The sequence below is a fragment of the Lissotriton helveticus genome, chromosome 6 (assembly GCF_964261635.1).
Source record: "Lissotriton helveticus chromosome 6, aLisHel1.1, whole genome shotgun sequence".
NCBI lineage: Eukaryota > Metazoa > Chordata > Amphibia > Caudata > Salamandridae > Lissotriton > Lissotriton helveticus.
The window spans coordinates 30,726,605-30,753,459 of NC_136067.1; positions in this window are offsets into that span (position 1 = coordinate 30,726,605).

The following is a 26,855-nucleotide window of genomic DNA, read 5'->3' on the forward strand; positions in this document are numbered from 1 at the left end:
TGCAACATGTACTCTAAATACCAGTCAGTGTCACATAATTACATGCCACATACTTACACTCTACTGAATGCAACATAAGTACACTCCACATAATACCACAGAGTGTCACATAATTATATGCTACATAAATACACTGCACTCCATGCAACATACACTCCAAATATTATCACTCAGTGCCACATAATATCATGCCACATAATTATACTCTACTCAATGCAACATAAATACACTCCACATAATACCACACAGTGCCACATACTTAAATGCTACATAAATAAACTGCACTGAATGTAAGATACACTCCAAGTACCACTCAGAGCAACATAATTACACACCAAATAATTACACTCCATTGAATGCAACATACACTCCACACAATACCACTTAGTGCCACATAATTATTTGCTACATAATTACACTACACTTAATGCAACATAAACTCCAAGTACCACTCAGTGCCACATAATTACAAGCCACATAATTATTATTATTATTATTATTATTATTATGCGTTCTTATATAGCGCTCGATTACCCGTAGGCATCTCGGCGCTTGCCTTGGGAACCCGTCCTGGCTTCCCCCAAGGTGAAAGCCAGGCATCCCGCCGCGGGGGGGCCGTAGTGGAGATTAAGCAGGCTAATGCCCAGAGCTGCAGAATACAAGATTCACTCCTCATATTACCATTCAGTGCCACATAATTACACACCACATAATTACACTCTTCTCAATGCAACGTAAATAAACTCCATATAATACCACTCAGTGCCATATAATTACACACCTCATACTTACACTCTACTCAATGCAACATAAATATACTCCACATATTACCACACAGTGCCACATACTTATATGCTACATAATTACACTGCACTCAATGCAACAGACACTCCAAGTACCACTCAGTGCCACATATTACACACCACATAATTACACTCTACTGAATGCAACACACACTCCACACAATACCACTCAGTGCCACATAATTATATGCTACATAATTACACTGCACTCAATGCAACATACACTCTAAATACCACTCAGTGCCACATAGTTACACACCACATAATTACACTGTACTCAATGCAACATAAACTCCAAATACCACTTAGTGCAACATAATTACACCACATAATTACTCTGCACTCAATGCAACATACACTCCAAATACCACTCAGTGCCACATAATTACACGTAACACAATTACACTCTACTGAATACAACATACACTCCACACAATACCACTCAGTGCCATATAATTATATGCTACATAATTACACTGCGCTCAACGCAACATACAGTCCAAATACCACTCACTGCCACATAATTACACGCCACATAAGTACACTGCACTCAATGCAACATACACTCCAAATCCCACTCAGTGCCACATAATTAAACGCCACATAGTTACACAGCACTCAATGCAACATACACTACAAATACCACTCAGTGGCACATACTTATATGCAACATAATTACACTGCACTCAATGCAACATACACTTCAAATACCACTCAGTGCCACATAATTACACACCACACAATTACACTCTACTGAATGCAACACACACTCCCCACACAATACTACTCAGTGCAACATAATTATATGCTACATAATTACACTGCACTCAATATTAATACTCTTTATGCGGCATTTTCATTAAACACCATGAAAGTACAATAAAAACTTTTACACTATACAAAGCAAAAACGGTCATAATGGAAGATGCATTGGGAGCAAAGTACTATTTGTAATTACATAATTCATTTAAAGAACCATTTTTCCACCCAATACATGTTTAACTGATACCTCTAGTATCCCTAAGTTTAGGAGCTGATCTTAAAAAATGTGTAATCGCAAATAGGGTCAGATGGTCTCGGGCCATTTGTAAGTATATGAGGGCTTCAGACACATGTATAAAATTAGCCTCTTTTAACAAAATTATTTAAAAAACGACGCCTGGGCATTGAATAAATAGGGCATAAAAATACAAAATGAAGGGTAATCTGCGGAGATCGTTGATCGCATCCGCAGGGACCCTTTGACTCAACAACTCAGTGCAACATAATTATATGCTCAATAATTACACTGCACTCAATGCAACATACACTCCAAACAATACCACTCAGTGCCACATAATTACACGCCACACAATTACACTCTACTAAATACAACATACACGCCACACAATACTATTCAGTGCCACGTAAATATATTCTACATATTTACACCGCACTTAACGCAGCATTCACTCCAAATACCATTCAGTGCCACATGATTACACACCACATAATTACACTGCACTCAATGCAACATACACTCCAAATACCACTCAGAGTCACATAATTAGATGCCACATAACTACACTGCACTCCATGCAACATACACTCCAAATACCACGCAGTGCCACATAATTACACACCACATAATTACACTGCACTCAATGCAACATACACTCCAAATACCACTCAGTCACATTATTAGATGCCATATTACTACACTGCACTCCATGCAACATACACTCCAAATACCACTCAGTGCCACATAATTACACGCCACATAATTACACTGCACTCCATGCAACATACACTCCAAATACCACTCGGTGCCATATAATTACAAACACATAATAACACTGCACTCAATGCAACATGCAGTCCAAATACCACTCAGTGCCACCTAATTACATGCCACATAAATACACTGCACTCAATGCAACCGACACTCCAAATACCACTCAGTGCCACATAGTTATATGCAACATAATTAAACTGTTCTCAATGCAACATACACTCCAAAAACTACTCAGTGCCACATATTTACACACCACATAATTACACTCTACTGAATGCAACATACACTCGAAACAATACCACTCAGTGCCACATAATTACACGCCACACTATAACACTCTTCTAAATACAACATACACTCCTCATAATACCATTAAGTTTTACATAATTACGAACAACATAATTATACTCTACTCAATGCAACATAAATACACTCCACATAATACCACACAGTGCCACATAATTATATTCTACATAATTACATTGCACTCAATGCAACATATACACCAAATAATACCATTCAGTGCCACATAATTACACGATTCGGAAAAGGGGGTGGTGATGAACAGAGTGTCTGAATTAAGCAGACCACTCTTACCCAGTCCAAAGATCAGGGCTTGATCCATCACCGTTATTTAGCTCACTGCCCCATCCCAGCTCAGAACCTGGCTATATGCAAATTAGTCTGTCCCTGGCCCAGTGCATCATGGGAACAGGGCAGACCAAACTACCAAGCCAATTCTTCACCAGAAAGGAGACAAGCTACCGGGGTCACGCAGTTACACTGTACTGATTGCAACATAACCTCCCCATAATACCAATCAGTTCCAAATAATTATACGCTACATAATTACCTTGCACTCAATGCAATATACACTCCAAATACCACTCAGTTCCAGATAATTACACACCACATAATTACACTCTAATGAATGCAACACACACTCCACACAATACCACCCAGGGCCACATAATTATATGCTACATAATTACACTGCAATCAATGCAACATACACTCCAAACAATACCACTCAATGCCATATAATTAAATGCTACATAATTACACTGCACTCAATGCAACATGCACTCCAAATACCACTCAGTGCCAGATATTGCATGCCACTTAATTACACTCAACTCAATGCAACATAAATACACTTCACATAATACCACTCAGTGCCATATAATTACACGCCACATACTTAAACTCTACTGAATGCAACATAAGTACACTCCACATAATACCACACAGTGCCACATAATTATATGCTACATATTTACACTGCACTCCATGCAACATACACTCCAAATATTACCACTCAGTGCCACATAATTACACGCCACACAATTACACTCTACTGAATACGACATACACTCCCCATAATACCACTCAGTGACACATAATTACATGCAACATAATTATACTCTACTCAATGCAACATAAATACACTTCACATATTACCACACAGTGCCACATACTTATATGCTACATAATTACACTGCACTCAATGCAACATACACTCCAAATACCACTCAGTGTCACATAATTACACGCCACATAATTACACTGCACTCAATGCAACATACACTCCAAATACCACTCACTGCCACGTAATTACACGCCACATAATTACACTGCACTCAATGCAACATACACTCCAAATCCCACTCAATGCCACATAATACCACGCCACATAATTACAGAGCACTCAATGCAACATACACTACAAATACCACTCAGTGCCACATACTTATATGCAACATAATTACACTGCACTCAATGCAACATACACTCCAAATACCACTCAGTGCCACATAATTACACACCACATAATTACACTCTACTGAATGCAACACACACTCCACACGATACCACTCAGTGCAACATAATTATGTGCTTCATAATTACACTGCACTCAATATTAATAATATTTATTCGGCATTTTCATTAAACACCATAAAAGTACAATAAAAACTTTTGCACTAAACAAAGCAAAAAGGGTCATAATGGAAGATGCATCGGGAGCAAAGTGCTATTCATAATTACATAATTGATTTAAAGAACCCTTTTTCCACCCAATACATGTGTAACTGATACTTCTAGGATCCCTAAGTTTAAGAGCTGGTCTTAAAAAAATTGTAATCGCAAATAGGGTCAGATGGTCTCGGGCCATTTGTAAATATATGAGGGCTTCAGACACACGTATAAAGTTAGCCTCTTTTAACAAATGTATTAAAAAACGACACCTGGGCATTGAATAAAAAGGGCATAAAAATACAAAATGTAGGGTATCCTGCGGAGATCGTTGATCGCAGCCGCAGGGACACTTTGACTCAAAAACTCAGTGCAACATAATTATATGCTTCATAATTACACTGCACTTAATGCAACATACACTCCAAACAATACCACTCAGTGCCACATAATTACACGCCACACAATTACACTCTACTGAATACAACATACACGCTACACAATACTACTCAGTGCCACATAATTATATTCTATATATTTACACTGCGCTCAATACAAAGAACACTCAGAATACCACTCAGTACCACATAATTACACGCCACAAAATTACACTGCACTTAACGCAGCATACACTCCAAATACCATTTAGTGCCACATAATTACACACCACATAATTACACTGCACTCAATGCAACATGCACTCCAAATACAACTCAGTGTCACATAAATAGATGCCACATAACTACACTGCACTCCATGCAACATATACTCCAAATACCACTCAGTGCCACATAATTACACGCTACATAATTACACTGCACTCCATGCAACATACACTCCAAATACCACTTAGTGCCACATAATTTCACACCACATAATTACACTGCACTCAATGCAACATGCAGTCCAAATACCACTCAGTGTCACCTAATTACACGCCACATAAATACACTGCACTCAATGCAACAGACACTCCAAATACCACTCAGTGCCACATAGTTATAATGCAACATAATTAAACTGCTCTCAATGCAACATACACTCCAAAAACTACTCAGTGCCACATATTTACACACCACATAATTACACTCTACTGAATGCAACATACACTCCAAACAATCCCACTCAGTGCCACATAATTACACGCCACACAATTACACTCTTCTGAATACAACATATACTCCTCATAATACCACTCAGTGCCACATAATTACACACAACATAATTATACTCTACTCAATGCAACATTAATACACACAGTGCCCCAAAATATATGCTACATAATTACACTACACTCAATGCAACATATACTCCAAATAATACCATTCAGTGCTACATAATTACACACCACGCAATTACACTCTACTGATTACAACATAACCTCCGCATAATACCACTCAGTGCCACATAATTGCATGCTACATAATTACACTGCACTCAATGCAATATACACTCCAAATACCACGCAGTTCCACTTAATTACACACCTCATAATTACACTCTACTGAATGCAACACACACGCCACACAATACCACTCAGGGCCACATAATTATATGCTACATAATTACACTGCACTAAATGCAACATGCACTCCAAACAATACCACTCAGTGCCATATAATTATATGCTACATAATTACACTTCACTCAATGCAACATGCACTCCAAATACCACTCAGTGCCACATAATTACATGCCACATACTTACACTCTACTGAATGCAACATAAGTACACTCCACGTAATACCACACAGAGTCACATAATTATATGCTACATAATTACACTGAACTCCATGCAACACACACTCCAAATAATACCACTCAGTGCCTCATAATTACATGCCAAATAATTATACTCTACTCAATGCAACATAAATACACTCCACATAATACCACACAGTGCCACATACTTATACGCTACATAATTACACTGCACTCAATGTAAGATACACTGCAAGTACCACTCAGAGCCACATAATTACACACCAAATGATTACACTCTATGGAATGCAACATACACTCCACACAATAACACTTAGGGCCACATAATTATTTGCTACATAATTACACTGCACTCAATGCAACATAAACTCCAAGTACCACTCAGTGCCACAAATGTACATGGCACAACTCTACTGAATACAACATTCACTCCTCATATTACCATTCAGTGCCACATAATTACACACCACATAATTACACTCTTCTCAATGCAACGTCAATACACTTCACATAATACCACTCAGTGCCATATATTTACACACCTCATACTTACACTCTACTCAATGCAACATAAATACACTCCACATATTACCACACAGTGCCACATACTTATATGCTACATAATTACACTGCACTCAATGCAACATACACTCCAAATACCACTCGGTGCCACATAATTACACACTACATAATTACACTCTACTGAATGCAACATACACTCCACACAATACCACTCAGTGCCACGTAAATATATTCTACATATTTACACCGCACTTAACGCAGCATACACTCCAAATACCATTCAGTGCCACATAATTACACACCACATAATTACATTGCACTCAATGCAACATACACTCCAAATACCACTCAGAGTCACATATTTAGATGCCACATAACTACACTGCACTCCATGCAACATACACTCCAAATACCACTCAGTGCCACATAATTACACACCACATAATTACACTGCACTCAATGCAACATACACTCCAAATACCACTCAGTCACATTATTAGATGTCACATAACTACACTGCACTCCATGCAACATACACTCCAAATACCACTCAGTGCCACATAATTACACGCCACATAATTACACTGTACTCCATGCAACATACACTCCAAATACCACTCAGTGCCATATAATTACACAACACATAATAACACTGCACTCAATGCAACATGCAGTCCAAATACCACTCAGTGCCACCTAATTACATGCCACATAAATACACTGCACTCAATGCAACAGACACTCCAAATACCACTCAGTGCCACATAGTTATATGCAACATAATTAAACTGTTCTCAATGCAACATACACTCCAAAAACTACTCAGTGCCACATATTTACACACCACATAATTACACTCTACTGAATGCAACATACACTCGAAACAATACCACTCAGTGCCACATAATTACACGCCACACTATAACACTCTTCTAAATACAACATACACTCCTCATAATACCATTAAGTGCCACATAATTACGAACAACATAATTATACTCTACTCAATGCAACATAAATACACTCCACATAATACCACACAGTGCCACATAATTATATGCTACATAATTACATTGCACTCAATGCAACATATACACCAAATAATACCATTCAGTGCCACATAATTACACGCCACGCAGTTACACTGTACTGATTGCAACATAACCTCCCCATAATACCAATCAGTTCCAAATAATTATACGCTACATAATTACCTTGCACTCAATGCAATATACACTCCAAATACCACTCAGTTCCAGATAATTACACACCACATAATTACACTCTAATGAATGCAACACACACTCCACACAATACCACTCAGGGACACATAATTATATGCTACATAATTACACTGCAATCAATGCAACATACACTCCAAACAATACCACTCAATGCCATATAATTAAATGCTACATAATTACACTGCACTCAATGCAACATGCACTCCAAATACCACTCAGTGCCACATAATGACATGCCACTTAATTACACTCTACTGAATGCAACATAAATACACTCCACACAATACCACTCAGTGCCATATAATTACACGCCACATACTTACACTCTACTGAATGCAACATAAGTACACTCCACATAATACCACACCGTGCCACATAATTATATGCTACATAATTACACTGCACTCCATGAAACATACACTCCAAATAATCCCACTCAGTACCACATAATTACACGCCACACAATTACACTCTTCTGAATACAACATATACTCCTCATAATACCACTCAGTGCCACATAATTACACACAACATAATTATACTCTACTCAATGCAACATTAATACACACAGTGCCACAAAATTATATGCTACATAATTACACTACACTCAATGCAACATATACTCCAAATAATACCATTCAGTGCTACATAATTACACACCACTCAATTACACTCTACTGATTACAACATAACCTCCCCATAATACCACTCAGTGCCACATAATTGCATGCTACATAATTACACTGCACTCAATGCAATATACACTCCAAATACCACGCAGTTCCACTTAATTACACACCTCATAATTACACTCTACTGAATGCAACACACACTCTGCACAATACCACTCAGGGCCACATAATTATATGCTACATAATTACACTGCACTCAATGCAACATGCACTCCAAACAATACCACTCAGTGCCATATAATTATATGCTACATAATTACACTCCAAGTACCACTCAGAGCCACATAATTACACACCAAATGATTACACTCTATGGAATGCAACATACACTCCACACAATAACACTTAGGGCCACATAATTATTTGCTACATAATTACACTGCACTCAATGCAACATAAACTCCAAGTACCACTCAGTGCCACAAATGTACATGCCACAACTCTACTGAATAGAACATACACTCCAAATACCACTCGGTGCCACATAATTACACACTACATAATTACACTCTACTGAATGCAACATACACTCCACACAATACCACTCAGTGACACATAATTATATGCAACATAATTACACTGCACTCAATGCAACATACACTCCAAAGACCAATCAGTGCCCCATAATTACACTCTTCTGAATGCAACATACACTCCACACAATACCACTCAGTGCACATAATTATATGCTACACAATTACACTGCACTTAATGCAAAATGTACTCCACACCATGACACAATTTCACTAAGCACATTTTCACAGAACACCACAGTTCCAGGTCACACAGTTCAATTCCACACATTTCCAATACACACCTCATAATTACATAGCAAACAACATATTTCAACTCCAAAACTCCACAATCCACAACGTACCTCCAATCAACACCATATAGTGTCACCATCTGAGCACCAAACATCATTCACCCCCACCATTTTGCATCAGCGCACCACCTAATCATCACGTTAGTCTGCCCTTGGAATATGGCATCTGTTGATTATCCCCTAGTGTCTGTCCGCTGCGCGTGTTCTAATTAAATTACTGCTTACAGCCACTCCCCCCTCATTTATTTTTCCCCCTCCATAACAAAAAAATTATAAGAAACAAGCATGAGAACAGGCAGGAAGTAGTTGCCAGCAGTGCAAGCCCAAAAAAAGTAGAAGACAATTTCTATGTTAAAATCTTTTTTTTAGTCAGGTTTTTCAGTTGCATATAACGGTGCCTTTGTTTGTATAAAGGTAACAAAAATGCTTAATACGTTTTATTATAAGTTTTCAACATAATGCACAGCAGCCACAATGCTCTACAACATAGCCAACAGTTCTGGCTAAACACATACGGTCCCAAAGGCGAGACCTATTGGCTATGCCAATGCTTGTTATAAATTTATTATACAAACCATACTCTTGGGTAACTAAATGAAGCTGTCCTTCATTTTTCTAAAACACCTTAAGTAAACATTCACTGCAGTGCTTCAGGAGAGTACCATGGACTGCCGACCAGCCTTTAATTCCTGATAGAGATCTGGCAGGTTTTCAGCTAGTTGAAGAAGAGTATTATAAATTAATACTGTAAAATCATGGTATGGTTTCTAAGCCATAAAATACATACATAAATAAATAAATACTAAAAAGTTCTCTACTGGTGCTTCTAAAATACGCCTACCCCGATGTACCTAACCTAGGTCTAGTTCGAGGGATGAAGTAAGTGTGGTGTAGCATAAGTTTAGTATTCTTTTGCCAAGAATCTATCCAAGATTTCTCTTAGGGTCTAATCAGCTCCATATCATGGTTTAGATTGAAGTAGGTCTGGTATCTCTTTGTCTCGGGACTCGATTTCCCAACACCCCAAAAGGGGAGCTTGGAAACACTGGAGCTGGATTTCTCAGCAAGAGAAAAGACAGCGTCTCTCCCAGTGCGTCAGCTGGAGGGTCGACTTCCTTCGGCACTTGCTGTAGCGAGCTGCGTCAGGCAAGTAGATAGTCGAACTACTCCAAACTACCGTGTGTTTGCTAGGGCAAGTGTGGGCATATTTATACCTTGAAGGTGCCGAGTTTGACGTAAAGTTGGACATAATAATGTCATTAAAGAATCACAGTTCTTTGACAACTCCATGAGTTCTTGGACAAATCAAGATTCAAGCAAGGGGAAGTCCCTAACTGCTGAAGCCGAAAACGAAGGCGCGAGGGCAGAAGGTCCTTACCAGGCAGGTATCGGGCACAGCTCCGGCAGCTCCACAGGGCTCCCAAACTCTGCTGCTTCCTCCTCGGTGTCCGGGGGCGGGGCCACAGAGAGGGGCGGAGCCGGGGCGGGGGCCTGGAGCATCGATCGCCGGGGCCAAAAAAAGACAGATCAAGAGCTTGGGCGTCTGGCTTGATGTTAACCTCAACTTTAACCCCTTCGATGCTGATGACGGAGCGGTTCCGTCATCAGCATCGGTTGGGCTGTGCTGATGACGGACCCTCTCTGACTCCCAAAGCTCCCGAAAACGCAGGCCCGAGGGCAGAAGGTCCTTACCAGGCAGGTATCGGGCACAGCTCCGGCTGCCCTTCAGGGCTCCCAAACTCTGCTGCTTCCTCCTCAGTGCCCGGGGGCAGGCCACAGAGAGGGGCGGAGCCGGGGCGGGGCTCTGGAGCATCAATCCCTAACTGCTGAAGCAGAGTTTTCCAAGAAATCGTTGTGGCTTTTCGGAACTAGTGAAAGTATCCATGCCTGAATTTGGACTGCATGGGCTATATCTAAATATGGTTATGATTTCTATGCCTATATAAAGACAAGGTGATTAATACCTATATAAGGGCATGATTTGGGAAAATTACACTAGGGTCCTAAAACTCTATACAACACTCACACAGCCCAACCTGTCTCTCCTCATCCTCCCTTCAAACACCCACAAGGTGAGAATCCTTAGCAGTCCAGAATTAATCGCTAGTGGTCACCCTCAATCAGCTTGATAAGGCCAGGCCTGGTCTGGCTTCATTTCTTGAGAAGGTATCCAGGTGGATGGACAATTCTTTTTTAAAGCTTAATGGAGCAAAGACCGAGCTTATGCTCTTTGGTCATTCTGTCCCATTGAATATAGACCTCCATTGGCCCACTTGTTTGGGCACGCCGCCGGGGCCAAAAAAAGACAGATCAAGAGCTTGGGTGTCTCGCTTGATGTTAACCTCAACTTTAACCCCTTCGATGCTGATGACGGAGCGGTTCCGTCATCAGCATTGGTTGGATTGTGCTGAAGACGGACCCTCTCTGACTCCCAAAGCTCCCGAAAACGAAGGCGCGAGGGCAGAAGGTCCTTACCAGGCAGGTATCGGGCACAGCTCCGGCTGCTCCACAGGGCTCCCAAACTCTGTTGCTTCCTCCTCGGTGCCCGGGGGTAGGGCCACAGAGAGGGGCAGAGCCGGGCGGGGCCCTAGAGCATTGAGCGTCTTCCCGTTGAAAGTTATGACCTCTGGGTTGCCCCAGGCATGGTGCAGCCGGCATTGCCAGACTTTACTGGTGTTCCAGGGTGTAGGATGAACACTGAAAACTTTTTGCCGATTGATTTTTTTCAGTTGTTTATGGATGATGTGTTTTTGGCAGAGATTGTTGAGCAGATCAGATTGTATGCAGAACAGTTTTTGAGGGAGAACAGTGCCAGCCTAAAGCCCCACGCTAGGGCTACCCGGTGGACTCCCACAAATTTGGAAGAGATAAAAAAGTTTTTGGGTTTAACTTTTTTGATGGACTTGCTTAGGAAACCATCAATGGCTTCATATTGGTCTACTAGTCCTTTGATGGCAACTGCTATATTTCCGGCAGTCATTAGTCGTGATAGGTATTTGCTTCTGCTTCGGATGATGCATTTTGTCGATAATGGTTTAGCTTTGCCACAAGATCACCCTGATTGTGACCGTCTTTTCAAGATTCGGCCTGTCATTGATCACTTTGTTGATCGATTTCCTGAGATCTTTGCTCTTGGGAAAGAAATTGCAGTAGATGAGTCTTTGGTGTTGTTCAAGGGCCGCTTGGTTTTTAGGCAATACATTCCTAGTAAGAGGGTACGCTATGGAATTAAGCTGTATATGCTGTGTGACAGTTGGACTGGATTTGTCTCTAATTTCAGGGTGTACACCGGCAAGGAATCCAGGATTAACCCCCCTGTTTGTCCGTCCACTTTTGGAGTGACTGAGAAAATTGTGTGGGAACTTGGTAGAGGATTTTTTAACAAAGGCTATCATTTATATGTAGATAGCTTCTACACTGGTGTGCGGTTGTTCAGGGAATTGGCCAAAGTGGACACTGTTGCTTGTGGCACAATCCGCTCTAACCGTAAAGGTTTCCCAAAAGAACTTGTTTGTCAAAAGCTTGCCCAGGGACAGTGCAGTGCATTGCGTTGTGAGGAGCTTCTAGCTGTGAAGTTTTCAGACAGGAGAGATGTCTACATGTTGACTACCATACATGATGAAAGCATTGAACCGGTGACTGTTTGGGGTGAGGTTGCAGAAGCGCGCAAACCTGTGTGCATTTTAGACTATAATAGGCACATGGGTGGTGTTGACAGAGTAGATCAGAGATTGGAACCATATGCTGCTCTTCGTAAGGCTTACATTTGGTACAAGAAGTTGGCTATCCATCTTTTCCACTTGGCAACCTTTAATGCTTTTGTTGTGTGCCAGCAATCTTGTCCTCAGTCAAAGATGACTTTTGTAAAGTTTCAGGAGTCTGTAATAGGCAGCCTTGTTTTAGTGGAACAGGCAAGTGTACCTAGAGTTGGAGTGGTTGAGGATGTTGCCAGATTGAAAGATCGCCACTTTCCTGATCAAATTCCTCCTACATCCTCAAAAGACTTTCCCAGTCGGAGATGTAGAGTCTGTTGGCGAAGAGGTTTGCGGAAGGAGGTTTGTATGTACTGTCCCGACTGTCCTTCTAACCCTGGGCTGTGCGTACCTGCTTGTTTTAGAATGTACCACACGCAAAATAATTTTTGGGAGCATCCATGAGTGGTAAAGTAAACTGCCTGGCCTCTATTCTTTAATACTTATTGTTCAGTTTCAAAGTTGGCATTTGTGTAGTGTATTTAGTTTTAGTTGTTGTGTTAGTAGATTTGTGTCAATTTGCAATTTGTTTGTGTTTTTTTATTTATATTAAAAAAATTCTAAAATATGATGTTGGTTTGCGTGTAGTGTCTATTGTCTGACGGTGTGCATGGTTTGGCGCTTGGCTGGCGGTGTCTGTGGACTGGTGCTTGGCTGGCGGTGTGTGTGGACTGGTGCTTGGCTGGCGGTGTGCGTGGTCTGGTGCTTGGTTGGTGGTGTGCGTGGTCTAGTGCTTGCCTGGTGGTGTGATTGGATTGGTGCTTGGCTGGTGGTGTGCCAGGACTGGTGCTTGGCTGGTGGTGTGTGTGGAGTGGCGCTTGCCTGGTGGTGTGTTTGGATTGGTGCTTGGCTGGTGGTGTGCCTGGACTGGTGTTGGCTGGCGGTGGGTGTGGAGTGGTGCTTGCATGGCGGTGTGTGTGGACTGGTGTTTGGCTGGCGGTGTGCGTGGTCTGGTGCTTGGCTGGCGGTGTGTGTGGTCTGGTGCTTGGCTGGTGGTGTGCGTGGACTGGCGCTCGGCTGGCGGTGTGTGGAAAGTGACTTAATGATGGTTACTACACACAGTGCTAGCTGAGCGCCACTCCATGCAATCCATGAGTTTGTGTAGTTGCTGTGCCAGGAATGTGGACGTGTGAAAGTGATGGGCCCTTGAATGGCACTGTCTGCTGGTGGAAGTGTAGTAATGTGATGGGTCCGCGGCTGGCGGTGTGAATGTTTTGTATGTGTCACACGTATGAAAGGTGTATGAATGGCCTGTAAAGAGGTTGGTGCCTTGTCGTGGCTTTACAGCTCACGAGCTGTGAGTCAATGGTTCAGTTTCCCGTCCTTTCAATTATTAACAGTGCATTTCATTTTTTGTGAAATCACTTGCTAATACAATTGTCTATACTGAACCATCACTCACCCTCGTGCCAAATCCAACCAGTATATGTGTGTGTTTGAGGACTTGATGTCTGTGTAGTAATTGATTTTTTTTTCATGTTTAAAGCAGGGTGCACCTTGTCACTTTTTTGTAAATGTTGTGATGAGTTGCTTTCATGCCTGGTGGTGTGAATGGTCTTCTGTGTATCAGGTATGAAAGGTGTGTGAATGGCCTGTAAAGCGGTTGGTGCCTTGAAGTAGCTTTACAGCTCACGAGCTGCGAGTCATTGGTTCAGTTTTTTTGTCCATGTAATTGACAGTGCATTTCATTTTTGTTAAATCTCTTGTTAATAAAATTATATATACTGAACCATCACTCGCCCTCATGCCAAATCCAACCAGTATGTGTGTGTGTTTCAGGAATAGATGGCTGTGCAGGGATCTTGGTCTATTTAGTCTTTCTGCCAAGGTGTACGTTCCACCTACGAATAACTTATCCAATTGTAGATATTGTTGAAAACATATGGGAGTACATGGTGATGTCTCTCTGGTGAAATCTAACAATTAATTTTATCCACAATACTCTGCAAAACTCACGTCTGTCATATTTTCCTTGCAATATTGCGCCCAAATTGTCACGCTGCAGAACTAAACAACAATTTTTTTCAAAACGATTTGGTTTAGCGAGGAGGGTCACATGGGTTTTTCACTCCTTGCTTGGTTGCTATCTAGGGAAACCTACCAAACCCACACATTTCTGGAAAGTAGACACCCGGGGGCTTCCAAGGAGGTGTGGCTGCATGGCTCCTCCAACGTTCCTTTTAAACAGAATCCCGAGCAAACCTCAAATTTAGCTGAAAAAATTAGTTTTTTCACACATTTGTGTGTGTGAAAGCGTGGCATCACTGGGCTCACACAGCGGTATCATTTTACTCGGGAGAACAAGGGGAACGCTGGGTGGGAGGAAATTTGCGGATCCACGCAGATTCCACCACTTTGGTCACTACTACTCACTTACCTCTTGATGGAATATACAGTTGTACACCTATGAGGGTTTGTGAAATGGGGTGCACGTTCATTTGTGGTTCATACCAGAATGTATTGGTTTGAAAAAGATTACACACAGTACTCTCGATAAAGTGTTTGTCTGTATGTGTATCTTTTCTCTCCTTCTCTCCACAGATTTTAAAACCTGGATAAACCAGGGTGAACCGGTATTAAGAACCGTGAGTTTTGTATTGTTTACAAGAGCACTGAGGTTAGGGTACGCCTTAGAGTGTGCACACCGCCCAGTGTTTGAATTGTTTTCCTGGTCCTGAAGAAAGCTCGGCCGAATTGGCCTTAATGAGCAGAAACATGTCGACCATTTGACCTACTGAATAGGACAATTTGACTCAAATTCATAGTCAAGACTGTCCTTTCAAAAACTTTTAACCGTGTGCTTACATTCATCTTTATTAAAGTTTGGTTTTGGTCAGTGTTCGCACTTCTTAATCTTTATCACCATCACATTTTTTGCACAGTTTTTATCTTTATCCAGCTCTACTGCAATTGCAGGTGTCGAAGCACACCAGGTAGGTCCTATACCCGCCTGGTGAAAAATACCCAATGATGAAGCATGTCACCCAATAGAAGGGTGAGTGAGGGTATTATAAAAAACAAAAAAAAATGTTGTTTGTTTTTTCATGTATCACTCCACTTTTTTCACTTGTGTGATTTTTCAGCCACTCCTATGTTGTTGAATATATCTGAACTGGGGTAGAGGAGTGTCCTTTGAACCCTATCTCTCCTGTTGTTTATTCGTATCTTCTGCAGCGTGCAGCTGCGAGAGCAATTCTATCACGACTTGTAGTTAAACCTGTGCATCTAATCAAGCATCCATAACTATGGAGGACCTAGGCCTATCGTATTCGAAGGAAGAGGTAGATGCCCTAATGGGTGACCCTTCTCTGTTTACAGACCCTCAAGTAGCTCAAACGATATCCCAGACCACTGAATGGGATAAGTTAACTGAACAAAAGAGGAGCCGTATCAAGGCTATCCTACATGGGACAATATTGAAAGAATATTTACCGTTATAAAGCAGCACGTAAGGGTTTGTTAGTAACAAACGCCCCAAGGATTTTTCTTGATGACGCCCAATTCCGTAAAGAATGGGCACAAATCGCTTGGCGCTGTACTCGCGACTGGGCGATATTAATCATGAAAACATCCCTGAGACTTTCAGAAGCGCTTTTTGTAGAAATCCAGTTGACAGAAACTCATTTTAAGACCACACTGACTGGATATAAGAGGAAATTGGAACAACTAAATAAAGAAGTAACGGAATATAAGGAAAATCTTGCCCAATCAAAAACACAAAAACTTCAAAAAGATTTGAAACGTTGGTCATACGCTAAAGTATACCTCTATTCAAATGCGGAATATACACCACCTAACCGCAATAACGATGAAGTAGATAGTGGCGACAGTGACTCCAATAGTAGTGGATCTAGCACTGGGAGCCACAACAGCAGACAGAGAGGGAGAGGTAGGTCAAGAAGAGCCCATGCAGCCCAACCATGGTACCCATTCCCACAATAGGGAACTTTCCCTCCACCCTTTCAACACCCACCCTTCCCACCAATGATGGGATGGAATTCACCACATATGGCATACCCTCAATATCCACCAAATATGTACCAACAGCCTTTTTTAGGACAGGGCAGACGGAACAGGGTCAGGAGAAGAGGTGGCAATCAGGTCTATTGGACTCCGAACGAGGCAGTGGGAGACAACACCCGCAGCAAAACGACAGAACAACGCCCGGGCCCAAGCAACCTGAGAGCTTGATTGTCAACCTATCAACGGTGGTCCTTAATCCTGACGAAACTGCAGTGTTGGAGAAAGGTTTGGGATTTATCCCCACTGCACGATTGGAGCGCTTTAAATTACATTGTGAGCTGTCCGAGTTTTTCCGAAAATTACGCCTTAAAAATTTCTTTGAAAACAGAACAGAGGAAGAGTCCCAGATTGCTAAAGACGACACTGGGTTCCATTCAAAATCTACCTTCACCCCGCCTTCTCACACTGTGCCACCAGAACTGCTAGCCTTTGAGCAGGCAGTATTTAATGAGGTTGAGCAGTTGCAAGAACCTGCCCCCTTTAAAAACCTGAAAGCTAGCGAATACCAGGCGTTACAAACTTTACACCAAAACCCTAACATCGTAATTAAACCTGGGGACAAGGGGGGGAGGCACAGTGATACTTGATGCTACGGCATATGATATTGAGTGTAGACGGCTTCTGAGTGAAAGAACCAACTACATACTCTTAGATGTGGACCCCACAGAGGCCCTCCGAGATGAGATCATTGAATTGGTGTCCGAAGCAGAACATAATGACTTTATCTCTAAACATGAGGCCAATTTCCTGACCAAATCTGAAGGTAGAATACCTTATTTCTACATCTTACCGAAAACCCATAAAAACAAGTCACCCCCACCCGGACGACCTATCGTCTCCGGGATCGGGTCTTTGTTGGAGCCATTATCCCAATATTGTGACTTCTTTTTAAAACCACTTGTCCAACAGACCAACACCTACTTGAGGGACACAAAAAGTTTACTATCAATGCTGAATGAAATAGTTTTGTCTGAGGGACCCGTATTTCTGATCTCTCTAAATATAGAGAGTCTTTATACATGCATCCCGCAGGATGACACTATCAGGGTCATCAGGGACACCCTAAACAACTCAGAATGGATGTACAAAACCCCACCCTCATTTGTGGTGGACTGTGCGATGTTAGCACTGAAGAGAAAAATTTTTCAATACCAAAGTGACCTTTACCTTCAAGCCACCCGGAACTTCAATGGGCAGCACCTTTGCCCCTAGTGTGGCGGGGCTTTATGTCCACGATTTTGAGAGTAAATACATTTTCCACGCCTCAAACCCTTTCACAGTTAATGTGACGTTTTGGCGTCGCTATATTGACGACGTGTTGGTTATTTGGAGTGGTTCTGAATCACAGCTAAAAGAATTCTTAGCCTGGATTAATACTTGTAATGAACATCTTAGATTCACCCAAAACTACAATCCAAGTAAAATGGTTTTCCTCGATGTTACAATCACAAGAAGAGGCAACCGTTTACAAACTAAAAACTATCAAAAACCAACGTCGAAAAACAATCTCTTACATTTTACCAGCTTTCATCCCCGCCCATTGAGAGTAAATCTCCCATACGGCCAGTATTTACGTCTTAGACGTAACTGTAGCGAGATGGGAGATTTCAAAGATCAGTCAGTGGAGTTGACTCCAAAACTAGAAACACGGGGCTACCCTGCAAAGATTCTGGCAAAAAGCTGCAAACGGGCAAAAAATCAGCCAGGTGATGTGTTAATAGAAGATAACCCAAGAGACCCTGAGGAGGATATTCCCCTTACATGTGTAACAACTTACAACTGTCTGTCGAATACCGTGAGTAGATGTATAAACAGACACTGGACCATCCTTACAAGCAACAAGTACAACTGGAAAAAAAACCTCTTCTCCTATCGAAGAGCGAGAAGTTTAAGAGACTCGTTAGTACACACTCGACCAACAACACCGCCAGGACAGATGCAAAGCACCATACTTAATGCGTGGGGGCTTCCCCCTGTACTAGGACACCATCCGTGTGGTGGGTGTAGTGTCTGCCATCTTACGTCCCCAACAAAAACCTTGACCCTGGAACCAGGCAAAATTTGGCACCTGCGCCAACATACAAACTGCAATTCCTGTAACGTAGTTTACTTAATAACCTGCCCTTGTGGTTTACGCTACATAGGAATGACGACACAACGCATTAAGTTGAGGATCTGCGAACACCGCAGCAATATAAGATGTAAGAAGAATACCACAAAGCACATTTCATTGAAGCAAATCATAATCCCAATGACATTAGGTGGACAGTTGTCGAGCAGATACACACTAGCGCTAGACTACACGAATCACTGTTCGAAAAAGAACAGCGGTGGGTGTATCGTTTGTCTACCCACCTACGAGGTCTAAATGATAACATTCCATGGGGAACGGTAATGCATCGCTGAATTGACATTCCTAATCTGTTCCATTACCATAGACATGGACTTAGTTAAAACAGACTTGCCTTATTATTGTATTCTGCTTGGGATCGCTTATTGAGCGAAGCACCCAGGGTCTACAAAAGGTGTTCAAATCTTTTGTTTTAAAATACCTCTCTCTTTGTTTTAAATGGCAGGAACATCATACGTTCTAACTATTTCTCTGTCAATCGTACACCCATGTAAGATTGATAAAGTTACGTTTCAATCTAATTGTAACTGTCTCTTTAAGAATTTAACATCAACAACACAAGCATCCAAACGTAAAAGAGACGTGAAACGGGATTCGCTAGTATAGACATGTGACCTACGTGATTCCATATCTCGCTCACGGGAACATACATTGGTTAATATTCGGGCGGTGGATGTGAACCTTGTAGGTCACAACGCGGGGAGCCATCGAAGATGAGGTGAGTGATATTTGACCTGGCTTAGCTGCACGCCGGCCCCTCTTCTCGATTGACTAGGGAACTGTGGCTGCCGGCGAGATGAGTATTATGACGGTCTTTCTTTTACCCACAGTGTTTTCCGATGTGAAGTAACCCCTGCCACTTTGCCCATGAAGTGAGACAGATACTGGTTTCACGTAAATATATTACCTTTATTCCTTTGTCTGGATAGTGCTAGTGGGTGCGCATTGTTGGGTGCTTTGGTTATTTTAAACTAAACGGCTTGGTACACACACATCGTTTTATCGTAAACAACCCTGCACATGGTTTTGATAGAAGTCGTGTTGAATTTGAAAGAATTTGAGCGGCGACTTATTAATTTGTAAGACACTACGCTGTCCAAGTAGCTCTTGGACTTATGGGGGGCGATCGTAATGGAATAATGAGCCTACCTTTTCTCCCCTCATAATTGACCATCACAGTCTGCTACTAATTTTGGTCACTACTGCTCACTTACCTCTTGATGGAATATACAGTTGTACACCTATGAGGGTTTGTGAAATGGGGTGCACGTTTATTTGTGGTTCATACCAGAATGTATTGGTTTGAAAAAGATTACACACAGTACTCTCGATAAAGTGTTTGTCTGTATGTGTTTCTTTTCTCTCCTTCTCTCCACAGATTTTAAAACCTGGATAAACCAGGGTGAACCGGTATTAAGAACCGTGAGTTTTGTATTGTTTACAAGAGCACTGAGGTTAGGGTACGCCTTAGAGTGCGCACACCGCCCAGTGTTTGAATTGTTTTCCTGGTCCTGAAGAAAGCTCGGCCGAATTGGCCTTAATGAGCAGAAACATGTCGACCATTTGACCTACTGAATAGGACAATTTGACTCAAATTCATAGTCAAGACTGTCCTTTTGGGCCCTTGCCTGTTGCGTGTCCTTGAGCCACCCACGCAAGTGAGGTACCATTTTTATCGGGAGACCTGGAGGAACGCTGGGTGGGTGGAACTTTGTTGATCCACGTAGATTCCAGAACTTTCCACCACAGAAATGTGAGGAAAAGTTGTTTTTTTGTCCATTTTTTTAGGTTTGCAAGAGATTCTGGGTAACAGACTCTGGTGGGAGGCAGTCGAGTCACCCCATCCTGAATTCCCCTGGGTGTCTAGTTTTAAAAATGTATAGGTTTGCTAGGTTTCCCTAGGTGCCGGCAGAGCTAGGGTTCAAAAACAACAGGTAGGCACTTTGCCAAAAAAGGCCCATTTTTCGCTGCGAAATTGAGGTGCGACCACGTTGCGTTTTGCACCGTTTCTTGACTCAGGCACTATGAAGACCCACGCAAGTGAGGTACCATTTTTCTCAGAAGACTCTGGGGAACGGGGGTGGGTGGAAATTTGTTGATCCACACAAATTCCAGAACTTTCCACAAAAGAAATGTGAGGAAAATCTGTTTTTTGTCCATTTTTTTGGTTTGCAAGAGATTCTGGGTAACAGAACCTGGTGGGAGGCAGTCGAGTCACCCCATCCTGAATTTCCCTGGGTGTCTAGTTTTCAAAAATGTATAGTTTTGCTAGGTTTCCCTAGGTGCCGGCAGAGCTAGGGTTCAAAAACCACAGGTAAGTACTTTGCGAAAAAGGCCCATTTTTCACTGCGAAATTGAGGTGCGACCACGTAGCGTTTTGCGCCGTTTCCTGATGCAGGCACTAGGCACACCCACGCAATTGAGGTACCATTTTTCTCAGAAGACTTAGGGAAACGCAGGGTGGGTGGAAATTTGTTGATCCATGCAGATTCCAGAACTTTCCACCACAGAAATTATTATTATTAAATTATTATTATTATTATTAAAAAGGATTTGGTACCGCGCACATACACCAATTGGTTTCTTGGCGCTCTAGACCAGGTGGGAGAAGAACAAACGAGGGCAGGGCCGCTAGCCGTGCGCCAGACGAAACAGGTAAGTTTTCAGGGAATTACGGAAGCAGCGATAGTCGTTAGACAGACGAATGGCAAGAGGGAGGGAGTTCCAGGTGGCAGGGGCAAGGAAGGAGAAACAGGCTCCTCCATGTTTCTTGCGGTTGAACCTGGGGGTGATCAAGAGGTTATGAGCCGAGGATCTGAGGTGACGGGAAGGGATATAGGCGTGCAAACAAGAAGAAATAAAAGCAGGAGCACATAGGAACAAAGATTTGAAAATAGTGCAGGCCATTTTAAAAACACACCGCTGTGCAACGGGGAGCCAGTGTAGAGTTTTCAGCAGAGGGGTGACATGCTGATGTTTGGGCTGCCGAAATATTAATCTGGCTGCCTGGTTCTGAACCAGTTGGAGTCGGGAAAGATGGCAGGCAGGAACCCCCACGTATAGGCAGTTGGCATAATCTAGACGTGAGGTGATAAGGGCGAGGATTACAAGAATAAGGGCCTCTTGAGATAGAAACCTGCGAATCTTCCCGATTCGGCGGAGGTGGAAAAAGCAAGCCGAAGTGACGGTGTTAATGTGAGGCCGCATTGAGAGGTCACTAGAAATAGTGACCCCCAGGCTCTTCACGGTATTCACAGGGCAAGGAGGGGAACCCAAAGCTGCAGGCCAGAAGTTGGGAGACCAGGGAGTAAGCGAACCCCCAGTCACTACAAGCTCCGTTTTACTGGGGTTGAGCTTGAGTTGACTGAGGTTCATCCACTCATAGATGAAGAGCATGGCATTTTGAAAGTTAGAACAGGAGGAAGGAGAAGAATTGAGAGGGAAAATAAGCTGCAGAAAATGTGTGGTTTTTGTCAATTTTTAAGGTTTGCAAGGGATTCAGGGTAACAGAACCTGGTGGGAGGCAGTAGAGTCATCCCATCTTGAATTTACCTGGGTGTCTAGTTTTAAAAAATGTATAGGTTTGCTAGGTTTCCCTAGATGCCGGCAGAGCTAGGGTTAAAAAACTACAGCTAGTCACTTTGCCAAAACATGGTCATTTTTCACTGCGAAATTGAGGTGTGAACACGTTGCGTTTTACGCCGTTTCCTGTAGCAGGCATTAGTCCGACCCTGACAAGTGGGGTACCATTTTTCTCGGAAGACTTTGGGAAACGCAGGGTGGAAGGAAATTTGTGGATCCACGCAGATTCCAGAACTTACCACCACAGAAATGTGGAGAAAATGTGTTTTTTTTTGTCAATTCTTTAGGTTTGCAAGGGATTCTGGGTAACAGAACCTGGTGGGAGGCAGTCGGGTCACCCCATCCTGAATTACCATGGGTGTCTAGTTTTCACAAATGTATAGGTTTGCTAGGTTTCCCTAGGTTCCGGCAGAGCTAGGGTTAAAAAACTACAGCTAGTCACTTTTCCAAAACACGGTCATTTTTCCCTGCGAAATTGAGGTGTGACCACGTTGCGTTTTGTGCCATTTCTTGTCGCAGGCACTCGGCCGACCACCACAACTGGGGTACCATTTTTTTGGAAGACTTTGGGGAATGAAGGATAGAAGGAAATTTGTGGATCCACGCAGATTCCAGAAATTTCCACCACAGAAATGTGGGGAAAATGTATTTTTTTGTTCACTTTTTTAGGTTTGCAAGGGATTCTGGGTAACAGAACCTGGTGGGAGGCAGTCGATTCACCCATTCTGAATTCCTCTGGGTGTCTACTTTTCAAAAATGTATAGGTTTGCTAGATTTCCCTAGGTTCCGGCTGAGGTAGGGTGAAAAAACTACAGCTAGTCACTTTGCCAAAAAAGGGTCAATTTTTAACTGCGAAATTGAGGTATGACCACGTTGCATTTTGCCCCGTTTCCTGTCGCAGGCACAAGGCCGACCCACACAAGTCAGGTACCGTTTTTATTGGGAGACTTAGGGTAATTCAGATTTGTAAATCAACTGTTATTACCTATTGATTTTTCATGCATTCCTCCCTTCAAAATGAAAGACATTGTGTAAAAAAAATAATTTTGAAAAATTACCAATAATTCTCATGCTAGTATGAGTTTTCCCCATTTTGAAAATGTGGAAATATATACTGTTTCTAAACTCTATAATTTGTACCCAATTCATAAATACATAGGTGTCTTTCACACCGATTTTTCCATATATACATTTTCCCAGAATAATTGCTCTATACCCGGTACATAATAAAATACCATTGCAAATTGCTGCTCAGTTTTTGGCTCTGGGTTTGTCGGGTTCTTGGCAAAACTACAAGTCCTGTATATCCTCACAACCAGGAAGGTCTAATGAATGTAACAGTATATTGCTTTTAAAGTGCTGTCAAAATTACTAAAAGTTACAGATGAAAAAGTTGAGACAAAAGGCTGTTTTTTTCAACTAATTTTCAATGTTTCTAATATTTAACTGTTAGTTTCTATAAAGAAACTTTCATGGATTTAGACAAATGACCCCTTTCTGAATTCAAAACGTTGTCTACTTTTCTAAAATGTATAGCTTTCCAGGATCCATTATTGCTTTCAAACTCATTTCTACCATTAACTGGAAGGAGGTTGAAAGCACTAAAAAAAGCAAAAATAGGCTATGTGCCAGAAAAAAGCCAAAACTGTGTGAAAAATGGTGGTTCTCTGACAAAAGACTGTCATTCCCTAAAAGCTGGGAAAATGCTGATTTCAGCACCACAACCCCTTTTCTGATAACTTTTGCAGGGAAAAACCTAGAGGCTTTCATTTGTAACCCGTTGTTCCCATTTTTCTGAAAAAAACAAAAATGTTACTGTATTTTGCTTAATTTCTGGGACCCCTCCAAGGGAATCCACAAACCCTGGGCACCTTTAGAATCCACGTGATGTTGGAAGAAAATGACGCAAATTTGGTGTGGATACCTTATGTGGTCAAAATGTTACAGGGGCCTAAGCGCGCACTACCCCAAATCGCCAAAAAAAAGGCTTAGCACAGGAGGGGAAAAGGCCTAGCAGCGAAGGGGTTAAGCAACAAGCACAAAAAGTTCTTCTGAGAATGATCAGAGGAATTCTCCCCATGCTACCTTTTGGGGCTAAACGGCTATTAGTCCAAGCCTTAATTTTATCGTGGCTCGACTATGCCAATGCCCTCTATTTAGGTGCTCCTCAAATCTCCATGAAAAGACTGCAAATTGTGCAGAATTGTGCAGCTTGCCTCCTACTCATATATCCCGAGATGCCTATCAGCAAAACCAGGTCTCACCACTTTACATTGGCTACCAATTTTAGAGAGAATCCAATTTAGGTAATTGTGCATTGCTCACAAAGCACTTAATGGCAAGTTTTCAACACTAATCCAACCTATGATTTAACCCTATCGAACAAGTAGGTCACTCAGATTGGAGGAACAAGGCCTAATCTCAATACCGAAGATCGAAAGAGCCCAAACCGGAGGACGCCAATTTTCATATAATGTGGCCAAGATTTAGAATAGCCTGCCCTACTACATACAGCTTGAACCCAATTATCTGACCTTCCGAAAACATCTTAAAACCTTCCTTTTCCCCATATCTGTTATAGCTGACGGGCGCTATGGAGAGCGCTGGGATGCCTTAGGGTAACCCTTATCTTTACAAATGCATTTTTCATTTCATTTCATCGCAAGGGTGACCACTCCCTACTCAGGGGACATATTTAAGGCCTCAAACTCCACATATACTACTGTTCCGCAAGATTTCTCTCACATATCCTCAAAGTATCACAAAATAAGTGACATTAGCAGTCCAGTGCTCTTCTTTCAAGTGACCTCTCCCCAGCCCACCTTACATGTCTTGGTTTCTCTCACTTTTTCTCTCCCCATCTCTCTCTTTCCCTCTATCTAAGCATTATTTTTCTTTCTTCACTCATTCTCTAACTAATCTCCACCTCTCCCTACCTTTCCCTATACACCATCTCATTCTTCAAAACATGCAGCACAGGCTTATTTTCCGCTTGCGATTTTAACGCTTAACTATAGAACAATAAAAAAACTTCCACATAAGTACATTAACACATGTACCCTGATGCCACACATAAAAACTGCATTAAAAAAAACCTTCAGGGGTGGGCGCGGCTAGCAGCCGAGTGCAATGGCCGCAGCCTAGAGGGGCTCCGGGGATAAGATCGCTTCCCCAGGAATCCGCTTATTAATCCGGCCGTAAAACGGGACCCAGAGTCAAATATTGCAATCGGGAACGGAGTGGCACGCATTGATCTGGCTCCGAAGCTGCGGGGCGCCGGGGAACAGAAGTTGTGATTGGCATCTGAGGCGGGCATACGATCGAGGCTGAAGCTGGGGCCTAAATTGAAAGCGAGTCCCCAGGTGCATGCGGGGAGAACGACAGCCAACGCGACAGCCCGAAGAGCGGAGGCAAGGGTTTGAGCCCCGAGAGGTCTGCAGAGTGAAGGCACTGACTGCAGGTACAGAAGCGGAGGACACCGGCTGCCCTGCGGCGGTGTGAGCACGCTCCGCAGTGAGAGAATATCGGAATGGACTGCAGGTACGGCCGGTAGCCGCCATTTTAAACCATCGGGACTTGGGGGTGCCGCGCAGCAATCAGTGGCGATAGAAGTACCAATGCCCAGATAATCCAGCAGCGGATATACCAGTAATACACAAAATATCCCACGAAGGGTATTCGAAAATTATGCAATACAAAAGGCCCATTCAGGCTCCGGGGGAGGCAAACAGTGGACCACACCATAGAGGGTTGATAGAGACTGTGCAATGCGACCTTTACCCTGCGAAGCGGAGTCTACGAGACACAAAA